The sequence below is a fragment of the Rhea americana genome, unplaced genomic scaffold (genome assembly GCF_003343005.1).
Source record: "Rhea americana isolate MKP2758 unplaced genomic scaffold, rheAme1 scaffold_118, whole genome shotgun sequence".
In the NCBI taxonomy this organism is placed as follows: Eukaryota; Metazoa; Chordata; class Aves; order Rheiformes; family Rheidae; genus Rhea; species Rhea americana.
In genome coordinates, this window is record NW_028185239.1 from 1,775,822 (window position 1) to 1,802,202 (window position 26,381).

The 26,381-nt window shown below is 39.2% G+C and overlaps 1 long non-coding RNA gene across 1 annotated transcript in view; it reads right to left on the reverse strand.

The window, feature by feature from the left end:
• The window catches only part of LOC146600702 (uncharacterized), a 252,906-nt gene that overhangs the window by 62,337 nt on the left and 164,188 nt on the right, over positions 1–26,381 (reverse strand). The window lies entirely within an intron of this gene.

Genomic DNA, 26,381 nt, shown 5'->3' on the forward strand with positions numbered 1-26,381 from the left:
AATAATAAAAGGGAGAAAGATATTTCTGGGGAGAAGACAGATGCTAACCATTTTGTTTGGGGGCACCTGATGTGAAATGAGGGCAAAGGCAACCATGAGACTGCAGTAGGAGGGCAAAGAAAGGAACCAGAAATATTACTGCTGACGCTTYGACTGTTGCAACTCTATTTCTAGCATCTTCTTGGCCACAATGGAAAAAATGCTTCTCCATGCCTGAAGAGCAAAAGCCAAAACCACCAACAACAAACCTGAAATGATACGCTTCAGTCCCCTAGACAAATCTAAAGCTATTATCTGAAGATAGTAAACATCACACAACTCATCTGACACACTTTATGGTGCGACACTTAAAATATGTTCCTAAAAGGCAATGCAGGTCTTTTCATTTTGAACAAGCAGTATGCGAAAAGCAGGACAGACTACTCATACGGTAGGTGCTCTGTTGTTCACCTGCCAGGAAGGGAAAAGCTGGGGATGGCAGGCTTGCAGATCAAATGGCTGGCAGAAGCACTGTGCCCGCAACACATTGGTGCCAGCCAGCTGTCTGTGTGAGCAGTGGTATTTTCCTAAGAGCTTTGAGGACATTCCTGTGCTACTGGCCGATCACTATGTGACTTACTACTTGTCTCTGGGGGTAACTCATAAATGCCCCAAATGTCCTTCATGAATATTTACTGAATAAGAGTTAAGTATTTATGCCTTGGTCATATTCTTGCATTTCAGCGCTTACTCCCCTGTGCTTTGTTATCAATGCTGGTACCAAGGTGAAGTGCTCATTAGTCRTTACTGATAGGCAGTTTGCACATATGTGCATGCCACAGACACTGAAGCCACGTTCAGGGACTGAGTGCAGAAGAATTTACCATCTATTCATTTATTTCAGAAGCTGTATGGGTGCAGCTTTTTATAGTGCCGTAAGTCAGAAAGCTGTTGGAAATGTCAGCACAGGTACCCTTTCCAGAGACTAACTTTTGAGTGGCAAAACTTGGCACTGATTTATGGTGAGATCCTGGATTTTACTAACAAATTTGAATGAACAAACTGAGAAGTCCAGTAAAACTCTAGCTACAAATTAATGTGAAATCAAAACATAGTAAAATATTGGTAGAAAACCTAGGAAAGCTTGCATCTCAAGGACTGCTGATAATGGTCTTGCAGCAAGTTTCAGCATTTTCTAGCTAACTCCTTCTCAACCACCAAGATGCATAGATAAACCAAGTACATTTATAGTCTGCTAGTTAGTCTGCAAGAGTGTTGGTAAGTTYAAGAACACCACAACACAAAGCAAAAGATACAATAAAATTAAAGAGATGTTGTTTCTCTTACATATTATCTCACAGAATATACATAAACACAAGAGTTTACTATTTCAATCCCAAGGACCTGCACAGTTTTACACAATTGGCTAAGCAAGGAAGGGGCTTTACATTCATTTCTATTGGAGAGGCAAATTTGGGATTTTACTTAAAAGGTAACTATTAAAAAGTTTACGTATGCTCTACAACTCATAAAACTTTGGAAGTGATCCTCACCATTATGGAAAATTTCTGAGAATCCACAGATAAAGTGTTGTTGAAGAGCTTCTGCTCTTTCAGGACACTAAAACAAATGGTTTTTTTTAAAAAAGCAATCTATATAATCATATAGAGACACAAAACTCAACATCACGTTTAACTTGCTGAATGTATATCAGTGTGGGTCTGATGTCCAACCTACCTAATGTAGTGACCACAATCACTTAATAAATGAATGCTTTGCAATATTTTACACACCATTTTCCAGGTCAGACATTAAACCAACTTTCTCATGCCCTTCATGAAACTCTATTTACATGCACACACCCTAAAGTACCAGAAACAAGTGTCAAAGTAGTACAAGCCATTTCTCCCCCATCTCAGCTACCTCAAGATACAGTTAATGTTCATTAAAGAATGAAACCTACAGTTTTGGAGCAGCTTGGTAACAGATACAGCAACCACCCAGGTGGTCTCTTCTGAGATTTTGAAATGCCATTTTTTAAAAAGTTTCTCAAAATAGAAAGCATTGTATTACTGAATAAGCAGAGCTCTTATGTTCACTACTGAAAAAGTATACACTAGAACTATATAATCTGATTGCAAGATGACAGAGGAAACATTTTTGACCAGAATTTTACTAAAAAAGTGATGTGAAGTCTTCAAGCCCCAGTGAATGATTCACATGTGATACAGGTAATTTCTATTACACCTTTTATTAGGTAATGTCAGTGAAATAGGCAACAGAAATAGGAGAACAATTAAAAAAAACACACAAAAATAAAGCCATCCAGGAACAGCTGCCTAAGAAATGAGCTAAGACTCAAAGGTTCAAGAATGGTAACATGGTGCTATACAGAATGAGGTACAGCAAAGCTGATCTCACAAAACTGAGTGCAGCTGTACACTGTCTGCTTGAGACTGACACACCACACGGATTCAGAAACATTTCTAGATGCTAGATTTTGTGGCACACACATACTGCTGCTCTCTTAGCTCTAGAGCTGCATAGAGAGGGGAGGGGGGCAAAGATGTTCATTCAGATCTAAAGTAGACTTTACCTGAACACATCTAAAAATGCTCATACAGCTATTAACAGACGTTTAGTGTCTGCAAACACAGGAGGAGCTGTGTCTATCATTCATGTACTCATCACAGTATTCATGTATTTATCATAGTATTCTTCTCTGATTTACTAAATTTTTCCTGAAGCTGAAGGACAAGGTCTGGAAAAGCAAAAATGCTATTTCTCTCGTTTAGTGCTTATTCTCATCTCATGGATTCTACCAGTGCAATATCCCACAAGACAAATTTGGAGTCTATGTCCAGTTCATTTTATTTTTGTTGATCTCCTCTTGTAAACTTCCTTCACATCTCATGTGAAATCAGCTGATACTATTGACTTAGTCACATTTACATCCCCACATTAAAAAGCACAGATTCTTCTCTTTTATATTGATCTACCTTTGTTTCTTGTAATCTTTTCATGCAGCCCTTCACACTGAACAAAACATATAATCAGCATCTGGAAAGAGATTCTACCTCAAAGATAAATTATAGATAGGAGTTTGCCACTCGTGCCCAGACACATCTGACCGAGACCTCCATGCAACACACAATGCCATATACGCGGCTTCTGGCCTCCTTGGCCAAGGAGCCCTCATTATTCCCTGATACTCCCTCTCCTTTCAAAAGATTGAAAGGTAAACTTATATCCAGACATTCCCCCACTCTAACTTTAACCAATTTCTCTCAGACAGTAACATGTTTTTTACCAGCAGACAGGCTACTCTGAATTTTACACTTTCTGCTACATTTTCCCTCTTACGGGCACCAGAGGCCAGCACCTCAAGTAGCACAACTTTGCTTATCTCCTTCGGCTTTAATGGAGTCATGTGACTTTATTCTAGCTGAAGGTCATTGGCTTTGCTCAAGGAAGAAACATCCTCAACTACTGCTGACCAAATCAAGTAGAACTACATTTTCTATTTAAATCTGTATTTTATTCTAGTAAATAATAAAAGCCTACAGCCTGCAGTGCAATTCACACTTCTGATATTTCAGAGAAGAACCAATACAGATTTCAGTAGCTATGGATGCATTGTATGTGACCAGTATATCTCAGTGAAATCCCTAGTAGATCAAAGAAAATGTATCTCTTTAAGAAGCAAACAATTGACTGGGACTTGCTTAGCACTCTTCAGTTTCAAATGTCCATTTTCCTAATATGTTAGAATTTTGTTTTTATCCCATAAAATTCTTCCCAAAGGATGATATATTCTGTATGTTGAAACAAGGTGCACCACTCGATCAATTTTACTTGGATGTTTCTCGCTGTTATTTTACAGATAATCTAAAGCTCTGAGGCATCAAGGCAGGAGACCGCCCACTATCAGTAGCTGTACTTTTGCATACCCCAGTCCTCAGGCTTATTACATACATGTTCAAGCTAGAAGACAAGCTGCGTCATAAACCATCTTCCATCTCTTTCCTATTTCTTGCCAACAATGACAACTACCTGGCATTTTACAAACAAAACAAAAGAAAAATCAACATACAAAAATCCCAGTAAACCTAAAGAAAAAAAATCATCAGGGTTCCTCTTAAGAATGCCAATTCACACCAAGTTAGCTGCATGTAACTGCTTCTCAGTATACCTATCATCTGATGGTGGCAACTAACAACCAGGATCTAATCTCCTTTTTTCTCTCTTTTTTTTTATTTTTTTTATTCGATATACGTTACACCAAGGAACTTCTCACAGCAGCTTCTGATCTTCTTGACATCATCTGATTTGTGTTGCATCATATATCCTATGCAGACTGCCTCCTAGCATCAGAAAGGAAAGATTTCAAATGRAATGACTGGTTGGGTAGATCAAGGCAAAGCAATGATGTTGTTTACCTTGACTTCAGTAAGGCTTTTTACATTGTCTCCCATTTCATCAGCTTGCCTATGAGGATGTTGTAGGAGCTAGATGAGCAGACAGTGAGGTAGACTGAAAACTAGCTGAATGGCAGAGCTCAGATGGTTGTGATCAGTGGTTCAAATTCTAGCTGGAAGCCAGTAAAGAGCAGTRCACCCTAGGGGTTTATGCTGGGTCCCATCCTGTTCAACTTATTCATCAATGACCTGGATAATGGGACAAAGTGCATTTTCAGCAAGTTTGCTGAAGATACAAAAWTGAGAGAAGTGGCTGATATACCAGGTAGTTGTGCTGCCATTTAGAGGAAACTTGACAGGCTGGAAAGCCAGTCCAGAGGAATCTCTTGAAGTTCAAAGGGAAGCGCAGCATTGCACCAAGGGAGAAATAACCCYATGCACCATTGCAGGCTGGGGGCTGACCTGCTGGAAAGCAGCTCTGGAGAGCAGGACATGGGGGGTCCTGACCACCAATGTGCCTTTATGGCCAAAGAAGGTCAATGGTATCCTGGGCTGCATTAGGAAGAGCATTGCCAACAGGTGGAGGAAGCCGATCCTACCCGTCTACTCAGCTCTGGTGAGGCCACATCTGGAGTGCTGGGCCCAGTTCCAGGCTTGCCAGTATAAGAGATCTGGAGCTGCTGGAGCAAGTCCAGTGGAAGACCACAGAAATGATTAAGAGACTGGAGCCTCTGTCTTATGAAGAAATGCTGAGAGAGCTAGGACTGTTCACACCCTGGAGAAGACTGAGGAGGGATCTTATCAATGCATATATATATATGTGTGTGTGTGTGTGTGTGTGTGTGTGTGTGTGTGTGTATGTGTGTATATATATATATGTATATAGACACATACACACACACACACACCCCTTAAGGGACTATCTAAAGAGGACAGGGCCAGACTCTTTTCAGTGGTGCCCAGCAACAGGACAAGAGGCAATGGGCACAAACTGAAACACAGGAAGTGCCACCTGATTTTTTTTTTTTTTTAACTGAGGATGACTGAACACTGAAACAGGTTACAGGTTGTCTAGAGGACTTGTGGAATCTCCATCCTTGAAAATATTCAAAAGCCCTCTGGATAGGGTCCTGGACAGCCTGCACTAAGTGACCCTGCATGAGCAAATGGGTTGGATTAGATGATTTTTAAAGGTCCCTTCCAGCCACAACTGTTCTGTGATTCTGTGAAATGAAAGCAAGCCTGATGCTTTCTTAGTCTGTCAGAATGGCAATTTATTAGGAGTTGGTGGCTGCCTCAAAACCTTCAGGCTATTTGATTACTTTATTCCTTCCTCTTCCTTAGCCCTTCTTATTCAACACACATGGGATATCTGCATGCCCTTATGATGAACTCTGATCTTCCATGTGCTAATGATACACTGCCATGATTCTTCCTGCCTCATATTATTTCACTTTACAAGCCGGATGCTAGATAGATAATCAGCTGGAAAGATGCTGCAAGGATTACATTACCCTTACATAATTGAAGGCATCTCCTATTTCTTACTACCTGAAGCTGTAAGAGATGCTGTGCCATCCTATGGGAATATTATTAGTGATTCTTTCTCCTACAATCTCTAGGTGGCCGAATGTCTGCAMACATTCTTTATAATGGCATATTGCTTTGCCATAACACATACATCAACCTAATTCTGCTGAGGGTGCAAGGCTGCTTTAACAGAGGTTRTCACTCAAATTAACCAAGAGAGCAAAGATGAGTGGAAGTCAGCAGCTTTCTGTCCCTCCTTCCTCTGCCACTCTACTGCCAGAGTAGCGGTACTTTGTCCTTTGTATTTATCAACGTACCAAATCAGTGTGGCCAGTCACCATAATGGCCTTTTCCTCAAATTGAGAAGTTACTCCAAATCCCTCCATTTCCACTAATTTCTAACTTTCAAAATCCAGAGTAAAGAAAGGATTTGCAGAGAGAATTCTGTAATAGCTTGGTATATACCACAACAGAAGTTAGTCATAACAATATTTACTAGTTTGATCTTTTGTATCATTGAAATTTTATTAATTTTGAAAGGGCCCAAGCAACTGTAATTGATGTCTTTGGCTTTATATTAGATATGCATCTAAATAAATTAATTCAACAAACAGAATATGCAGAAGATAGTAGAATTTAGCTTCTGCTCCAACAYAAGCATTACGAATGTTTTTTTCCAGTTGATAAAAATCTGAAGTGAGAAAACACTACTGAAAAAATAAATGTTAATAGCTCTTAACATGAACGTGCTTATCGCTCAGCTGGAATATTGCAGGCTATCATTTAGAAAGGATTTTAGTTTTTTTCTAAATACACTTAGAAGCATTTATGATAACTCTGTAGACTGAAGGTTGGTGGTAAATTGCTAAGATTAGTCCATTCTTAAAATAAGCAGGTTTTTGGCCAAGAGAAATTGAAAGCCCTGTGAAGCCCACTTTGTACCCTAATGCAGGAAGCCAGGAGTGAGAGAGAGAACTATTATTAGTTTGGCAAGGAACTCACTGCACTACAACAGTAAAGAAATCCATAGAACAGTGGGCGACTACATGGAAACAGAAAGGAGCACAGGAATTTAAAAGGTTAGAAGAATGCCTGGGAGACACATTGTCAAGGGTCAGTTTTGTTCCATTATACCTCTGCACCAAATTACCAACTCAGAGGCAAATTTGACCCCAAGAATATGCAACTTGGCACAGCTGTAATGAATAAGGCATAAAAATGTCAGCAGGAGTACTGAAAGGGCATGGGAAATATAGAAAGCAAGGAGATAGCGCAATAGTATTCGAATAGTGTAATAAATAAGAAAGAGTAATAGGAAGACATTAAAAAAAAAAAAAGGACCATTAGGACCATTGAGGCTGAACAGCAGGGAAGAAAAACAAGATGAATTAGATCAGAGAAYTGTCTCCAGAAGGAAGTCCCATCTTGTGAGATGTTTAGAACAAGACTCAATAAAGTAGTAAAAATACACTGTAGGAAACAATATTGTAGGTCAAAAAAAGATCTCTTCTGACTCCAACTCTGTTCATTACATGACACTTTAGGGAACCAGAAAGGGGGAGGGAAAGGGGGAGGAGAGGAGAGGAAGGAGGAGGAAGAAAAAAAAAATAGGGCCCTATTTATACTATTTATATCCTTATAGGGAAAAGGTAGGAGCTTTCCAGAAAAGGTAGGAGCTTTCCAGAAAAGATGAGAGTTGAACAAAAATGTTCAAGACTAATGTTTTATAGAGGCTATACACAGTGGGTTGGGAAAGAGAAAGGGAATGTTATGGAGATGGAATGAAGTTGTATCGTTGTGACACACGCTGCACTGATCCCAGAGATAATAGAAATTTATCTGTGCTCATTGGCAAAAGCAATGTTGCACATACAAGTCAAGTACGAGAAAGGCAGAAGACAAGAAGAGACCCAGAAAAGCAAAAATTTAGCACTGCAAGTAAAAACAATAAATTAAAGGATGAGAAACCATAGTTTTATGGCCATGCATAGATCCAGATGGTAGACAGAAGTACAGATAGCAGAACACAGGAATAGCTGAGCTCATAATGACAGGGACTATGCAAAGGTAGTTCAGCTACAGAGGACCTGTTGTAGGCACCCAACCAGGATAACCAGAAAGTCAGATGAGGAAATGCAAGAAGAGGGGGCTGTATAATACTTCGTGCCAGTACTAGGAAGAACAGTCCAACTACAGCTGGATGCCAAAGCACACATCCTGAAAACATCCAGCAAAATGTGCTGGTTCATTGAGCCACTGGAAAACACAGATAAGCTCAAATACTTTCTGCCAGGTTACAAACTGATAAGGCATGGAAGACATGTGGTCTTTCAATACACTGCGCAGGGCCAAAGAACCTTTTGACTGGACTTCCAGGGACAGACCAGAAAATTAGCACTGTAGTTAACAATTTAGGATTAATAGTTAGTTCACTGTTAGATAAGCAGTGCTGTTTAACAGATCTGCAAAACAGTATTTCCTGGCATAGTTAGAGAACATTACTTTGATATAAAAAAAAGTCAGTGAACACTTCCCTCTGTTATTCTTCCTTTCCTATTCTAAATCTATGCTTGTATCTATTCCACACATCCTAGTGTTATTTCTGTTTAATTCAGAAAATTACACATATCACTAAAGCTGAATAATAAATAAGGTTGTTCAAAATATTATAAAATATAAAACCCATGTAAGATATTTAGGGTCGATCTTCACAACATAAAAGACTCCCATCCAAGCCTTGATGTACGTTCATGGGTTTTAGTCATGCACCATAAACAAGGGAATAGCTTTTGCTTTAGCATTTCAAGGCTTACGATAAACAACTCTGTGAGCTTCTTTCAGTTGAACAAGTAGAATATTTTCAAATATGAGCGATGTTTGTCACCACAATCACCAAACAAGTGGCAACAAAGTTATTTGACAACCAAGACCTTTATTTCCCATCTTCTACAAAGTACACCACCTGCTGCATRTGCATACACTGGAAGCATTAAGTTTTAAATGCAGACATCAGACTTGTTACATGCCCAGATGCATGGGCACACGTATGTAAAATTAGCACAGGGAGAAAAGGAAATGCCATCAGTTGCGTGTCAGAATTACCTGCCTCTTTTCAACCTAACCAGTGGGAACTTGAATTTCCAACACTGTAGTCTGGCTGACTACTGAGTCAGGAAAATCTGAGTGACCATTGTSCAGCCACAATTTTCTTTTTGCATCTTTTGTAAAGCACCTGCAACTGCACAGTGAGGATTTTCTACTTGTCCAAAGCATCCACAAAAGTGGGCTGATTTTGCTAGCTATAGCAAGTCCTGTCCTAGCACTGACATACACTGCTCAGTAAGTGTCCCCAACTGTTTGAGAATTGCTAGAGCAATTACCATCTTACACTTCATGGCCCAACATTGCTCTGTTGCTCTAATCCTTTCCTCATCTTTTACAAGCACTCTGAGGTCTCATTCAGGGCTCTTACAAGATCTAGGACACAACTGGATGCACACCAGGGCCTGGATCTGTTGCTCCTCATACAGCCAGAGGAGAAAGACGAGTTCTCCTAAGAGCTGAGAAATACAAAAAGACTGGATGCTGTGGACAGGCTGATCAATACGTCAAGAATAAATGAGAGAAAGAAGTATTGTTCAAGCTGTGAATCAAGATTCCCAGCTTCTCTACTGTATTTTTGAAGAAATAGTGTAAATTCCAATCACATAAGCAGTGGTATTCCTTCCCTTCAGCTGGTGTCAGAGGGCAAGCAACATAAAAATTGMGAAAAGTCTCAATATTAAAGGGAAGGCTAAAGTATGCTGGTAAAAATGCAATAAAGGTAGAGGCAGGATCATCATGGTGGAAATTACACACAGAAGGAAGAGGAAGGAACAAAAACAGATTGATTTGGAAATCTGAAATCCATTAAAAACGCTGTAGTTAGTTCTGCAGACAGAACTTTATCAGTCTCCATGCAGTTATACTGGATGCAGCTCTCTTGAACAGGCACTTACGCAATGGGGATAGCTGCTTCTGCAGCTTCTCATCAGGCCATTGCGAGCTGTCTGTCAAAGATACCAAGTGGAAGTATATGACTTCTGAGAGGCACAGACAATAGAAATAAAGTCATATGCAAGATAAAACGCTTCAAAACAGGCAGCTGCAGAGCTGCAAGACTGGTATCAGATGATTAACTTAGTACTTTGAAGACAGATGGTAAGTAAGAGTGTGATTGCTGAATGACAACAGTTGTGTAGAAAAAAGTTTGCTATTGTGCATTTTCCCTAGTATAGACACAGAGCTTATAGAAAGGATTGCATGGCAAGATGTTACTTCCCCCCTCCCTTCAAACCCTCTACTCAGCATCTACTAGTTAACTATAGCTACCTTAGAAAAGAAAGAAGATATTAGGTGCTTATCAGAAATTTTTCATTTATAATTAAAGGCAGGAAGAAGAGTAAATAGAAGCCGTAGAGGTAGGAAAAGACAACCATTTCACCAGATAACCCTATACGAGTCTTAAACAGCTTGTGCTAAAGCCAACCACTAGTTTGCTGTCAGCTATGCCTGTGTGATTCCAGAGCAGCCGCTCTAGATTTGTGCCACCAGAAAAGGGAGCAGCATGTGATGTTTGCGCTGGGTCTCTGTCAAGAGCACTGGCAATGCAGCAGCCCCTTGTTCAAATGCCATAACCAAATTAAAGGGATGGTTGGGATGATTATGGTGCATCAGTTGCAATCATTTCCCCTCTGGATGCTGCTAAATCATCTCTGACAGAAAYCACTTATCCCCAAGGCTCCTGGAAACATCTGTGAGCAACAAATTCTTTGTCTTTGCCAAGGACTTGATCTGACTGAGGACAGATCTTCTCAAAATACTACCATGTGAAATAACAGTCTCTAAAACCTTGTATCTCTTCTCTAGGCTCTTATGAATCAACAAACTGAATATTGTACTATATTGAACAAAAGTGTGYTTTTTCCCCAAACTTTACTAGCAGCCTTCAACTAATACAACTAATAGTGTTTTGTTTATACAATCYGAAGACTTGTCTCTTTACAATTATGAGGGTTTTTTAAAAAATTTCTCAAGCTTCTTCCTTGCTTAAAACAGTCATTCCCACAGAACAGAAKTGTGGAAAAAGACAGAAGAAAAAGTACTTGGAAAGCCAGTGTCAAATGCAGGCACCCACATCACTGACTTCTGAGCCAGGTTCTGTGTTGATTTTTCTCCTTCGCAACTCTTAAAAATCATGGCTRTACAACCCTCCTAACAGTCATGAGAACTTTTCAGGTGTATTGGGTTAGCTGAAAACCAATGTACAGTTGTGTAAAAATTTTCTGCAKCATTACAGATGCTCTTACAATTACAGATGCATCAGAAAGGCCACCAGGCAGCCAGAGCTGGAATMGGCTGAACAAGGGAAACACGCAGCCTTCCAAGGGAGGGAAGGATCACTTTACAAAAGGGGGTAGGGCAGTGTGGGGAGGGAGCTAGACCTTATTCTGTTCTTTCTACCTGTTATTCTTAGACCAGGAGGYTGTGAAATAGATCAAAAGGTTCCAGCCTTGCCAATACACCATGTGGACACGTAAAATAGATTTCTTCCTTTCCTCCATCCATCCCCCAAATTTGTCCAAAAAATTAGACACAGAGGCAAAGTTTGGTAAGGGTAGCAATAAGGTCACAAACAATTGCAGCTTGGSCCCCATCTCTCTACATACTTCAGTGTAGGGTTTGTTTTGTTTTTATTAAATGAACACTTTCAAGTCCTTGCCTCATTATGTGCAAGGAAGAAAAAATCTGCATATTACCTCAGGACTTACAGGCCTGTTGGGCTTCTGTCTCCTTYGCTGTATAGATGAAGGAGAGGAGGGTGCTTTGCAGGAGAGCTCTCTCCATTGAGAAAAGCTGGATTYTGCCTAGCGTCACTCTCTCCCTTCTTCTAGGACAACCTTCCTGCTTCAAGCTAGGCAGGTCATTTAAACCGAGTGTTTTATTGCTGGCTGCTCATCATGCATTCCTCATTTTCACATTCAGTTTGAAATATRATTTGCAGAAGTTGCAGAGCACATGCAACAGCAGCTGGGAATTGGGCTTATACTCTGGGCACTATGGGAACTGTGCTTATACAGAACAAAGCATAAATACTATAAATGTGTTGTCTGTATATAGTGTTAACTAATGCCAAGTACACAAAAGAAAAAAAAACAGATTCTTTAGGCATTAAAAGTTAGACACTCAAAGTAGATACTTGCATACCTTATTTCTAGCGCTATCAGTTCAATTCACAGGATGTTTTTGAAAATAAACATTTCTCTGTAGCATGCAGATATTAGAGTAGAGCACCACAGACAATCAATAACTGTCTCTCAAGAGGATTTTAAATAGGACATAGCAGGCAGGGTTTAGAGACCCCYGTGGATTGATGGGGAGAAAAACAAAGCAGCTGCTCATTAAGCAAGCACTGCCCAGCTGCTGAGCAAGGCGGGGCTTCGAAGACAAAAATAAACCATAATCCCAAACAATAATGCCACCTATTTTATAATACATTACCCAAAGAGTCCTAATTATATTTTTTAAATTCAACTCCAGCATTTCCTAATAGCTGAAACTTTGATTTTGCAATTTAAGTTGTGGTCTCCTGTATATTATCGTAAAGGTAGCATCTCAAAGCCTGCGTAAGCAATAGCAGAGTCAGTACATCAGTGATGTTTGCCACGCTGCCACCAAAGCAAGTCTGAACTACATCTCCTCATTCTCACATAAAGCTCAGGTTTAAAAAGCATGGTCTGATCCAGCCTTAACATGATAGGATTAGAAGARAATGTGGGGAAGATACTGTTTTCCTCTCATGAATTAGCTCTATGTTGAAGATTTTGTGCTTTGTTTTGCTTCACTGAATCAACCACAAAAGTCAAAGCATACAAGGACACACTTTAAGTGTTAGTTAATAACACACAGTCTTAAGGAAGAGGGTAGAACAAACAGGAAGAAAAGTGCAGATGAGAGAAGGAGGTAYGATAATTAACATCTAATAAACAAACATGCACAAAATCAAGTTATAGAGTAAGTCCTCTGCTTGCTCAACATATTGCAGTGACTTAAAAACTAGAATGCCTAGACACAGATTAAACATTTGGAGACTACATATGCTATCACATAGGGTATGTGGCATTATAAATCACTTTGTATACCCAGACTGAAAAGCTTGTGATTTTAAATGTTGCTGTTGAAACAAAGTTAATGGTGAACTATGCAGCTTGACTGCTTCCACAGCACTATCCAAGCTTGCTTCTTTCTCCCGCCCTTGCTGTTGCTAACTCCCCCCAAAATAACAAAACAAAAATCCAGCTTGCCTTCTGCTCCCACAGGAGCATCATAGATGAATAAATATAAGAATTTATTACTTTTGAAATAGCAGTAATCACCCAGTAAATATACTGAGAGATATTTATCTTGTTAATATCACTTGTATCTGCCAACAGCAGTTCTGAAGTTTCCCCAGGGCATAACAATTAAGTCTGCCAGTGCTTCARACATGTACAAGGCAAAGCATGGCATATGGATTGGGGTGTCTGGGTCTTTCTACACAACCCGATAGGAATCATGGATTTCCCATTTACTCTGTCAAAGAAGAATTATGAGCTGCTCATCCTCTGGCTGGAAGGTATACACMAGAGAACTATAAACTCTCCATTTAAGAGGATGCATTTCTGTTCTTTGAGTATTTATAGGTGTTATGACATCATAATGCTGGGAATCATAGTATTTATATGCTTTCTGTAAAGGAAGCATTTACAGTAAACCTATTATAGGAAGGGAAGAATACTGACTAGCCCATCAAGTGCTACATAACAGGAGTTACACAAAAAACCCAGCCTGAGAATGCAATATTAATCATATGACTGGTATATTCATCTTGCATTTGTCATAACATAGACACTTGAGGAAAAGAAAACCAGGGTAATAAATATTGAAAAAAGAAAAACAAAGGGAAGGTTGCTTTATTAAGAAACACTATTCTTCCATTCACCTGCCATACCAGCCGCCCTTCAGTTTTGTCCTCCAGTTTCTCTTGTGCCACTCTTGCCCTGTTTTGCAGAATAATTGATAGTGATTATACCAAATGTGGGCTCATCCTATTCTTGTTCTCTGAAAATGTCCGTAATTTGAACAATGTTTTGTTTTTTTCTAGGCATGTGATAAAAGKAGTTTCATACATGGCAATTCTACATGATGTTGCATCTACTTAGAGAGCAACAGAAAGAATAAGACTAATCCGCTTTTGTGTGAAATCAAGTTTTAATGAAATTGTCATTAATTAGGTTTTGATGACAGTCAAAATAAGAGATATGTTAACATTAGAATCTGAGCTGCCTGGAATCCCAGACACTGGTTTCAGAGAGAAGCTGCTTTAAATGCAAAATCTAGCATTTTAACGTTGATTGTTTCTTTTGAGTGTTCCTCCCTACATCCACCCTCCTCTTCCTTCCAGATGTTCATAGAGCAAACACTAAGTGGTATGCATAAATGAATGGATGCAGTTGTAAGAGTAAATTGACTTTTATTTGCTGAAAAGTTCTCTAGTAAGATTTGCTGATGACAGTACTGCAAAATAYCGCCTTTGCACAATTCCCAGTTCCCTAGACACTGCTTTAAAAAGTAGCTACAGATTTCCTAGTATCTTATCTCTTTAGCAGCCAGGATGCAGAATAGGCCCCTGGTGATCATCAAGAATAACTCTTAAGTTTAGCACCTTTGGAGAACAAGTTGTTTAGGAAGCTTATTTTTAAGTAATCATTCATTATGTTGGTTCATTACTAAAGACTGTGTTCTTTTGGAGCTGAAGTAGTTCACACAGTTTCAACATGTTAGAAGTGATCACTTCTTAGAAAGTGGCAAGACTGGTTTGTACAACAACAAGATACAGCAGGAGCTGTAGAGGACAGAAGTTTTTCTATCTCTATTCTCAAAACTTACCCTTCCTTCCAAAAGCACCCTCTCAGAAAGCTGTGCAACTCGAGTGCCAGCCCAAAGCAGTTTGTCCATTTCTTCTCATCCTCCTGACTTGTGAATCAGCCAGGCAACGCAGTAGCCAGACATGCATTTGTATTTTACCACTAGCTACATGATGAGCACAGCAGATCCTAAAGGAGTACCTGATCTTGTGAAGGGAGTTTTTGTTTAAGATCATCATCTCACACACACACTTCTAAAGCATTCTTTTCCAAATCCAGTGGACAGGCTCTCATACTGCTCAATTAATCCCCCACAGYTGCTGAAGATAGTGAATTTAACATCTTCGCTGCCTCCCCCCTAAAAAACAAAACACCCAAGCAAAACAATTCTTTTTAAAACCTTGGCTAAACCTTCCTTTTCATCTCTGTCCTAATTAGTTAAGGGTCAAGACAAGAAACAGAGGCACTGCTGTTCATTTGGATCCCAGACAGTACATGCTAAGAAAGGTAACATCAGCRAAATCGTTTCATTTTGCTTGTAACTGCCTGGTGTGCTTCCTCCATACCAAACCGGATTAATCAGTCATCACCAGCCTTAACTGTGAGACTAAAAATCCACTAGGAGATTAAATGCTAAACAGACACTGCAAGGACAATTTAAACCTGTCCCAGTCTCAAACAGCTCATTTCCCTGCTCCCTTCCAGGCTACAGAAAGCCAATGCAAGGAGGGAATCATCTTTGTGCTTAAAACCCCTCATGACCGCTTCCTCATTTGCAGGACGAGCCCTGAAGAGCTGCTGGCCTTCCGTAGGCATCATCAARGTAGAAATGCCTTTTCAGGCTAGGGAGAGGAAGGAAGGCTGTGTGGAAGTACAAGACCCAATGCACACAGCTTTGGTAACGTTCTCAAGAACGGGGGACTTACTGGGTATTTTACAGTTGGAGTCAGGCCTGTTCAGCCTTCCTCAGCCTGAGGTAGCTCTGCAGTGGAAATACCTGTCAAAACKGATTTCTTCCCTCAGGTACCAAATATACCAGCGAACAGACAACAATCTCTCCCCAAAGCCTCTTTGTCAGATCAGTTCTAAAAATGTAACTCCTACAGTCATTTTTAGGCATCTAAAGATATTCATTTTTCATGGCAAGCATTTTCAAAGTAACAGGGCCATGTATTTAGGCAGAAATAGGTACATGCACATCCTCTGCTAAGTAATTCTATTGGGGAATTCCAGATCATGGACTTTGGCTGTTTATTGGCAGGTCTTTCACCTAAAACACAGACAGAAAACACTTAAGCACATGGCTCAATTTTGTTAAAACTTGAGCAAGTTTGAGATAACAGGCAATTCAAAATGTTACATGGTACCAAAAGCTAAACAGCAATTGGAGTCCTCAGTCTAGAAATGATTGAGGAAGGCTTATGACTGAGGTCTATAAATATCACAAGTCACACAAAGCAGTGGTGCAAATTGACTGTTCACTGCCTCTGCTAACACAGGCAACATGAAGTGAAGATGCTTACTGCTTGGGGAAGGAAAAAAGGTTCTATATGCAACACGCAGTTAAGCTGCAACACATGTCATAGGATGCTGGGATGCTTTGAAAGCTTGTGGCCTCAGAAGGATCCCGGACCAGTTCAAGAAAGGAATCCATTAGCAGCTATTAAGTACGTAAAAAGTACCCTGTGACTTGGGAAGTCCTTGGCTTGGGGCACAGAGGGAATATTACGTGCCTACCCTGCTCCTATATTCATCCTTGAAAACCTACTTCAATTCTTTTGAAGCAGGATACTGCACTATGCAGACCTTGACTTGGTACAGTCACTCATATGTAATGCAGTCACTTAAAAACCTTCATCTTACAAACGCTTTTGCAATTCAATTACTGTATCATTTTGCAAGCATCAGAAAATGTAAACAGTTGCTTACGGCCTTTTGACATGATTTGTCCTCACTATTTCTTGGGGTTTTAAACAAACCAATAGTTGAAACAGTAGTGGGTGTCCCTCCCCAAAGTTTGTTTTTGTATCTCTGCTAACATATGCAGAAGAACATTTTCACCTACACAATTAATCCAAAAGAGCCAATTAAACAGAAGCATGCCATCCCTGTGCCTGAATGTTTACGTATGTATTACTGCATTAGATTTAGTGAGAGGGATGATAGAGAAATCAAAAGAGGGATAAACCTTACTACACAGGACAGAAAGTTTAAAAAACACAGGAAAAAAGCTATGCAGGAGGCAGTATCACAGTCATATTACAGGTTATGCAATAAAGATGTATTTTGTTTCTGATGTGGCAAAGACTTTCCCTAGTTCTCTATTTGTTTGCAAATTCTTTTATCCAATAGCTAGGCAGCATATTTTGGGGGTCCAGATACATTTTTTTTAATTAAAGAAAAAGCAGTGGTAGAGATGGAAGATTTATACATTTTTACACATTGAAAAGCCAACATATTTCCAACCACTTAAAATCCAAATATTAGACATTCAGCCCTTGTAGCTGGAAGTTATGCTCATTATTTCATTTCAGTCAGAATTTACAGAATTTGAGTTGAAGTTTCATGTGAGGAGCCAGAGGATCTTGTGCTAATTTGGTTCTTCTAAAGCAGGTTCTACAAGGCTCTAAATATTTTTGTAGTAAGTCTTGAAAAATTACATAACACCACACATGTACATTGAATTTACTTCCATATACTCATGGGCTCCATCTACTTGCAGGTGTACGTGTGTAGAGATTTCCAAACACAGTGCTAGAGAGCTGTCATTTATTTGTGCACTTCTCTTGTCAGCTGGGATCTAGGAACATCTCACATTTATATTTATTACAGTTCATACTGTCTCTTCTTATTCCCCCTAGGTATTACTGAATAGAAGTAGCTGAACTAACATCTTCCATAACTCAAGAGGAAAACCATTGCAGTTGAGGCAGCAACCACGCAGGTTACACTGCTGCCTCTCATCAGTATGTTTTAGACACTCTTCAGAAAGCCTAAAGTGGAAGGCAAATCCTATCCGTGTGTCTTCTCCACCACCTGTATTGGAGGGACAGTAGCTTTGCTTTTGACAGCACTGGTCACCGGTTTACTAGAAAGTGGAAATAGATCTTTCAGTTTCTCTCATGGCCACAGAGTAAGAGGGCTGGAAAAGCTTTCAGTTAACATTCATTATGGCTGGATTTGATCCAACAACTAATAAGTGAGAGGTTCTGTGTATCCCATCACATTTTCCTTGAGTCATCTCAACCCACCTTCAAGAGGCCTGAAGATCAACTCAGGTAATGAATGGTAGAGAGAAATCTTGCTCTATGTTACACCTCAGTAGCAATGCTTCACAATTGTAATTAAAGGGGGAAGTTATTAGTAACTATTTCACATATAACAAATCACCATAAAATCTGATAGCACTGATTGGCCTTTGCTTGAAATTTCTACAACTCTGAAGTGATGGTAGGCAATGTGATGGCTCAGAGTTTCAGTTTTACAACATTGCAATTGGAAAGAAGGCCATTTAAAGTAGACAAGAAACTCTGTTACTGCAGGCATCACAATTAGTCATCCACATACATTACAGAGCTATTCATTTTTTCCTAAYGAAATGAAAATCCTCTAAATTCTTTCAAAAATACTTGTAGCATGTCTTGCTTTTAAATTTCATGAGGAGGAATGTTTGCCAAGTTAGAATTAAATGCATCTTTCTTACATGGCTTTCTATCCTGGTCAAAATTGTTTCACATGAGCAATCACTCTCCTTACTTTCTATCATCAGATTATCAGGACCATCACTCTATTTAGTCTAGATGCTTTCTCTCCCTTTATTTTGAGGTGTTTGTGTGATCTTGCTAAACTGAAAGGTRGGACTGACTCACTTAACTGTTCTGGATAAGTCTACACTAACTCAGATCATTTCTAATTTAAAAATGCATTTTCTGTCCTCCCTTGTTTCCACTTGGAAGCTGATCTTGCTTCTCACAGAAGTACTCAGGCCATTCAAAATAGCAAGCAGTGAAAAATACCCTGAAATTAATGTTGACCCCACTGTTGCTGGTTAATTTTCTGCAGCCTTAGATGTTGGCACCTGCAACATCATATCCTTAAGCAACTACTCATTTTGCAGCTTACTCTGACMCGAGTTTTACCCAGAATTTCTGATTAGGTAAGCATACGCTCATGCCAAGTATTTAGGTATGTTGTCATGACTTGCTGCTAAGCTACATGTAAAGATCTGCAAGCAATGAGAAGAAAAAAACATACCGTTTTCAAACACTTAATCACAAAAACATGAAATAAGGGTTTTTAAAAGCATGATACATAGCTGCATACATTGATGCAAATATTCCTACTTGCAGTCTCTTTATAGAGCGAATGCACACYCATTTAATGTTTCCCTCTTCATTTGGGAGCTCTCTCATTCTACACATCCTACATGATTCCAAGCAGTTCTGAACTTATTCTGGAGGAAGGAAGGGGGTTTTGGAAGCACCAAAAGTTCTTAAATATCCAGAACCAGTCCAGGCTAAATACTGGTTCTTTTTTGGCTTAAGCTGGAAGCTGATAGCAGGAAGGAACAACATTTTACACTTTGCTACATGCAAACTTGTGAGTGCCTGCCACTTTTCTCACCTGTATGAAATAGTATTTCCCACAGCACATAAATTACCCCTAATCTGCAGTTCAAAATGACACTCTTCAGCTCCAAATTTAGATGAAGGGTGACCAGCCTGGTTTTGTCTCTGCCAAGATTAGAATGCAACTGTCACATCACACACATTAAGTTCTTACTGTAGCTTTTAAAAGGCTTAATTACCCATAGGACAAATTTATATTTTGACATCTTATATTCTAGCACAACCAACTTCCCTGCTTCCAGCTCCTCAGTCCTATTTAGTGCTAAGCAATGGTGAACTCTACACAAATAAATCTGCCAATGCCCACAAGTTTTTATGTGAAGGGTATTTAACATGTTTTCCCACCATCCTCTTCTTCCCCCAAGACTTGGAAAAAACTTTTAGAGGCATAAGTGTTCACAGAAAGAAAGGACAAAGTTTGCAGAAATAGAATGTGAAATTTGAGTATTTATTAATAAAAATGTGTGTATATACTTGAGTTAGCCAAAMAACTATATTTTATTTAATGGGTTAATCATGAAGCATTTCATGTTCAGCTAAAATTTAGAGCATACATAATGAAAAGTTTTGGATAAAAACCCAAGAAATCTGGGTGAATATGAGTAAATAAAAATACCTTAAGAGCAGCATGTGGTCCACAGCCCTAATGATGAGAGACTACCAGTGACCCAAGTTTTTAATCCTGCTCCACTACTGCTGTGCTGCATCACTCTGACCAATTACAGCATCAGTCTTGCCTTCTATCCTTTTTCCCTTTCACCTGYTCAGCTTTAATACCTTCTGTATGGAGCTTACTGCAAGGGAGATGTTTTCCATTGTCCTAAACACTCCAGGTGATCCCCCTCCAAAATGATTAGGGAGGGACTTCAGATACTCATTCCCTGTTTTCTCTGGACTAGAGTAAAGCAAGGCTTCTGGYAGAGATGGCTTCAGTGCTTGGAAAGCCCTAGTTATACGTGCTGTTTCTGTAGCACATGCTCTCAGAAATATTGCAAATACATCAACGCTCTCCTCTACACATTGCTTTCTGCAAAACTCAACCTCAAGTTTTACTCTTAGTCTATGACACGCTCCTAAGAACACTGAAAGCTGCAGCATGAAGACCACAGCTGAGAACCATGTTTCTCTGGCACAATGCGACTCCTCACAAATCAGGGTAAAACTGATCTGTGCTTGGGCCAGAGCCTTTGAGATGCTGGTCCAAGACTACACGATAATCACCCCTCCCTCAGTAAGTTCAAGATATGTTTCTTTGACYAGGTGTTGTAACACAAATACAGCAATAGGCATACTCTGAAAAGCAAATCAACCCTCTAAGCCCTATTACAGCAGTACACCCCACATACTTTTCTCCCCAAGAAAAGAACAGAGAAAAAAAAAAAAACTAACAGACACACCGTCACATTTCTTAGTACTCCAGAAGAAGAGCTTATTACAGAAGAAAACCTCAGTTGAAACCACAGATAACTACTATGATACAAACAGCAACAACAACATGATCGACCTGGTGAAAATATTAAGAATGCTGGAGGGTCCATTTGTCAAGTGAGCTATTTGTTTTGAATTATTCACTTAGCTCCTCAGTTAATTAATTTCAAGAATCTTGCTCTTGCATTCAGGCTATGATCTTTCAAACTATGTCTAACTGTACTAACAAAAGATGAAATTCTCACTTTCATTTTGAAACTGAGACAGAAATTGCAAGAAAAACAATTAAAAAAACTATAGCTCCCATAGCTAACAGAAAATTAACATGGCTTAATAAAGTTCATGGAGGGCTTGTTACTGCTGCTGTTATCTAAAACAAATGTATTGACTAGTGCTCCTTCACACACAACCTCTGAATTGTCAGCACTTGGATAAGCCCGTGGCTATAAAGAACTAAATAAGTGTTGATTTACCTCTTTTGTAAATATATTCTTCTTCTCACATATACTCAATTTACTTAGATGAGCAAAGCATGAGTAAGACAAAGGCTAGCAAAGGGGCAGGGGGCAGACCTGGGCTCCATTCCAGTCACCTTGGGCTCAGGAGAAGTCACCAGCACTTCAGGCCTGTTCACTTATCTGTACCTCCAAGCAAAGCTACTGCAAACTATGCTCAGCGCCTTAACCTTCCTCTGCCAGTTTCCACCACAAACAAASCAATACTTTACCCATTCTTCTCAAAAGCATCTGTTGTTTTTGTAACTAATTTCCAAAGCAACACTCCATGTACAGTTGCTGTTGTACACTCCACTTTTCAGATCCTCCCAGAGAAATCTAAAAGAGTGTCAGATCTGTATGGAAACCTTGTTTCTCCGCAAGGCCTAGAAAGGAATTTATATTCATACTATACGTACGCTTCTACCCTATGTGGGATATTGCCAGAGGAGCTAGGGTTTCTTCACCATCTAATCCAAGCACATCAAAGTATCATAGCAGCTCTGGAATGARTAAGTACAGGCTTTCATGACATAATTTATACACATACATAATGTGGCAAGCCAAGACATCTGCAGTCCTGCAAAGTCATTCAAGGTTCAGAACTTCAGTCTCACAAATTCAGTTTATGAGTCTTCAAAGTGATTAAACCAAACTCAACCCATCTCCTAACCGGACATCAGATGGCACTCRGAAGAGTGGACCATGACAGCACCAATGACTTCCACTGCCACTTCCAGGCAAGTGGTAAAAGCCCTTCTGCTCCTAGAGCTTRTCATTAGGCACAAGGTATTGCAGCAGGTTGGATGGATTCTACCACTAAAGGGAGGGAAGGAGGAACTCCCYCCAATACATACACAAAATTGCACCTGTCAGCACTGAGGAAACGCTGGCATCTCCAGCAGTTGGGCATCTCCAGATTCCCCAATAAGTTCACTACAGAATAAACTGTGTTACCTTCAATTTTTTTTTTTATTTCAAATACTTGAACAAAGCATTCAAAGTTCAGCTTCAGAAAACCATTGTATTTTACTTTCCCTTTTAGCTGAAACATTTCATGTTGCTCCTCATACAGTGACTATCTTCCAATTCAATAAACCACAACCTTCTTCCAATTTAAATTCCTCTTTAGACCATCCCTTGTATGGAACCTGGCAGAAATGAGTTTCATCTAAAAACAGAAATACAGAAAAGTAAAAATAGTTTATTGTAATTGAATCTAAAAATTCAGACAGGCTAAAATAATTGTTTTATTATATTGAAGCAAACATAACATTTTCCTTTCTTACTGCTTAAACTATTTCCTGGGCTCRCATGAACAAAAAAGCTCAATTAGATCTCAGGCTCTTGGAGGAAAATATATTTTCTGCCTGTCACTATAGAGTTGTTTCACCATGCTTTTGGGCATGGTGAAAAAATTCCAAAATAACTTTGTGTAAATAACTGGTATCCAGTTTTCCTTTCTGTTTAAGCATCTGAATAACTCAGTTATTTTTAGTATGAGTTTTGGTAATATAGACAAAGAGTCATCAGATGCCCAGTGTGATTTTTACAAATGAAGTGTCACAATGGAAACCCCTAGCTGCAGGGTTTTTGCCCAAGAGTTCAATGCCTTKGCTTTTTACTTTATTCTGGTGTTGTAATGGAAACTGTCTTTTCCTGGACATCTGATTCAAAAGAAACTGAAAAGCCAGCCCTTTGCACTTGAACAATGCTATTTAATACTTTGTAAGGCTGTATGGGGGGGAAATCTGCAAAATGACTGCAAGAACAGAAAGCTTATATGGTAAATATATGTAAACAATGATTTTTTTCAGATGGAATCATTGCATCTTGCATTGCATTGCACAAGTTAAGCCATTTATCATTAAATAATTTTGGTGGAGAAGGCAATTCTTGTCCAAGTTTAATTTCCTTGATGGCTGTAGCACAAGGGTGGAGGGAATTATTTTCAATGATATCTTCAATCAGCGCACTTCAGCTAGTTGAAGCAAACTGAACTACATCCAATTGCATTGCTGATGTGCCCCATGGAAACTGCAGTCCAAGTGCATCTTGCTCTCCTTTGGGCTGGACTACATAGTTACAATTATGTCCTTTTTACCTTAAGTCAGCATGCAAGTTTTAGAGGCCCCAGCTACAATCTACTTGAAAAAAACAGTAGGAGGCTCCCAAGATGCAGTTCCCACACAGTATCTGTACCTGGGACACTTATTCCTGTTCCTGCTTCAACCTCCAAAGAAACAAAACCTAAAAGCAGATAAGTAAACTTATTCCTTTCTGGAGGCTCTGTGACAAGCAGTTGCTGGCTCTTCCCTCTCTGTTTCAAGAAGAAAATCTACATCCCACAGAATGGACMCTGCTGTTTACTACGGTCAATTCTAAAGAAAATGTTGAAGCAAGCTGCCTAGGTGAACTCTTGGTTTTTGCAAATACTGGAATTTTGAAGAAGAGCTTTGAATTAGAAAAAAAATCTAACTGGCTAGGGGAAAATGACACGATGGGACATTCAGTTTGACTCTTGCCTGCATCTGAACTAGCAAAGGTGACCCAGTGCATTTTGACCTCCCTTACTTCAGCTGCAAGAGATAAGACTGGTAAGCCACAGAACTAGCGAGACTGTTTGTTTCTTCTTCAAAGTTCATCCCARACAAGTCAAATATTTACCAGCACTGTATTTCAGCTCTACTATTCAACTAGTTTTGTGCTCCATGCACCAAAATCAGACTTCAAGAACACAGGAAAGCAGTACTGTATCATTTTTATACCTGGTGACRTGGTAAGATTTGATCTGTAGATCTGCCGTAGGCTAGGATCAGAAAGAGGGTGCAAAGCCAGAGCCTTTAGTTTCACTGGGCTGTTTTGATTCAAGTCACAGGGATACACCGATCCACTGGACTGGTGACATCATTTCATCTGTCTGCAGTGCCAGTTAGGTCAAAAGGAGTCAAAAAACACCTTTTAACTTTCTAAATATCATTAAAAAACTCACTTAGAAAAAACTCTTTAGAATACATCCAAATATAATTTAAGATAAAAACTGGTAACAGCTGAGTTTGGATCACTGTGGAAGAACAGTAAAATGATCTGGTTTTCAGGTAAAGCTCTGCCCATCTAAAAAACTTCATAATCGCACATTTGCAGRGTATTTAAAACATATTTTAAGGACATAAGATTACTTCACTGATAGCAATCTCCATTGCCTTCTGCCTTCAGTCCCTTTCTGTTACAAAATATGCATGCATACATTGCTTTGCAGACTTCCCATGAGCAATTGCTGCTGAGCATCTGAAACTCAAGCTATAACACCTGCTTCAAGTGGGATCTACATCTATGGTCCTGGGTCCTTTCAAGCAAGTTCCAAAAACCCCTTTTCCTGATGTTTTTAACAGTATCCTTGCTGTAACTTACCATCTGAGCTCAATTACAATGCCCCAGTTCAACAAATGATCCTAAGCAACCATCTTATTAGATTTTTCACACAAAAGCTGTATTTACAGTGAGACTAAATTCCCAAATTGAAGCCCATCCAACACAAACAAATTGACTTGCTGGAGCTGTATTTCAGTTGTAAAACTTCTAAAATGTATGCAGATGAGTTTATTGGGTAGGAGGGGAGCAGGGGAAATAATTTCAAGACTTTAAGGTAGGTTTGCACAGATTTTTGTCAAAACATAAGTACTAGTCTCATAATTTTCACTGTAATTTTTGCTTCAAAATCCCTTAGGCCCTTTTCAAAGTCACCTAAATTACTATGGTTGTTTATTCCCTTATCAAAAAATATAGAGTGCTCAATGCCCAACAACTGAAAAAATGTTTGTAAACTTAATCTCCATTTTCCTAAAAATCATTGCTATGACAACATAATACTAACCACACTACAGCAATGCAGCCTGCAGGAAACACTATTCATCTCTGGAGTACTTTCTCTACATTCTGCCATCAGATTCAATTTTCTGTCTTATTTCAAATCCTTGTAAATACAACTTATTTGGTGCTTTAATTTTCCCAGGYGTAACATATTGTAACTCTTACTTTACTACTTCACCAAGACGCACCTATCATAATCCCTGGTATGGGATCTTCAGGTCCTCTTATGACTAAATACCACAGTTAACAATTTCAACTTTTAGCAACTTTAATCTAAATCCCACCCAGGATTCCCAGCAGCCTTAATGACTCCTTGGCTTGACTTTGTTTCTCATGTTTCATTTACTACTGCTCTTCCCTGAAGTTTCTATATTTCACTAAAGTTTTCCTTATATACCTTTTTATTAACTTTCTCCTTCAATATCTTATACTTCAAATAAGCCAAGTCTTATTCATGCCTCAAATGCACTTGCTTTGGTTTTTTTAATCAGTTAATTAAAAAAATACAGAAAACTTTTCATCTCAATGTGATTTTCCCACCTCTTTCCTTAGTCTCTCATACAATACAGAGAACACTCTGAATATGTTTAGCTGAAAGAACTATTCCTTTGAAAACAGAAGCCCACAGCCAAGTTCAAACAGTCTTTGGAGGTCCTTCAAGTTTTGTTCTCCAAAAACAGGTTAATGAAAATCGTTTGAGAAAAATCTGAGCAACAATGGAGAAAGCCAAAATGAACATTTAGGATGGCCAGAAAGGATCTTTGAAATATGGAAAAAGTAATGCCTAGAGAAGGAATTCAGGTAGCCACCTTTATAGAACACACTTCAGCTGRCTGAACAGCTGACATAGAGGGTACTATTTATTAAAAAACCACCACCACACAACAGCAACAACAACAACAACAACAAAAACATGCCCTACRGGGATCAAGATAAAACAAAAAGTTTATTTCAAACTATTTAAATCACGTTCCCTGAGTAACACAGCCAACATGACAGAGGTTCTGTTTCTAGCCTCTAGGTTCGGTTCTCAGTCCCCATTGCCTTATTGGTTTCCATACAGAGCACAACTCTGTTTTATTGCATTAA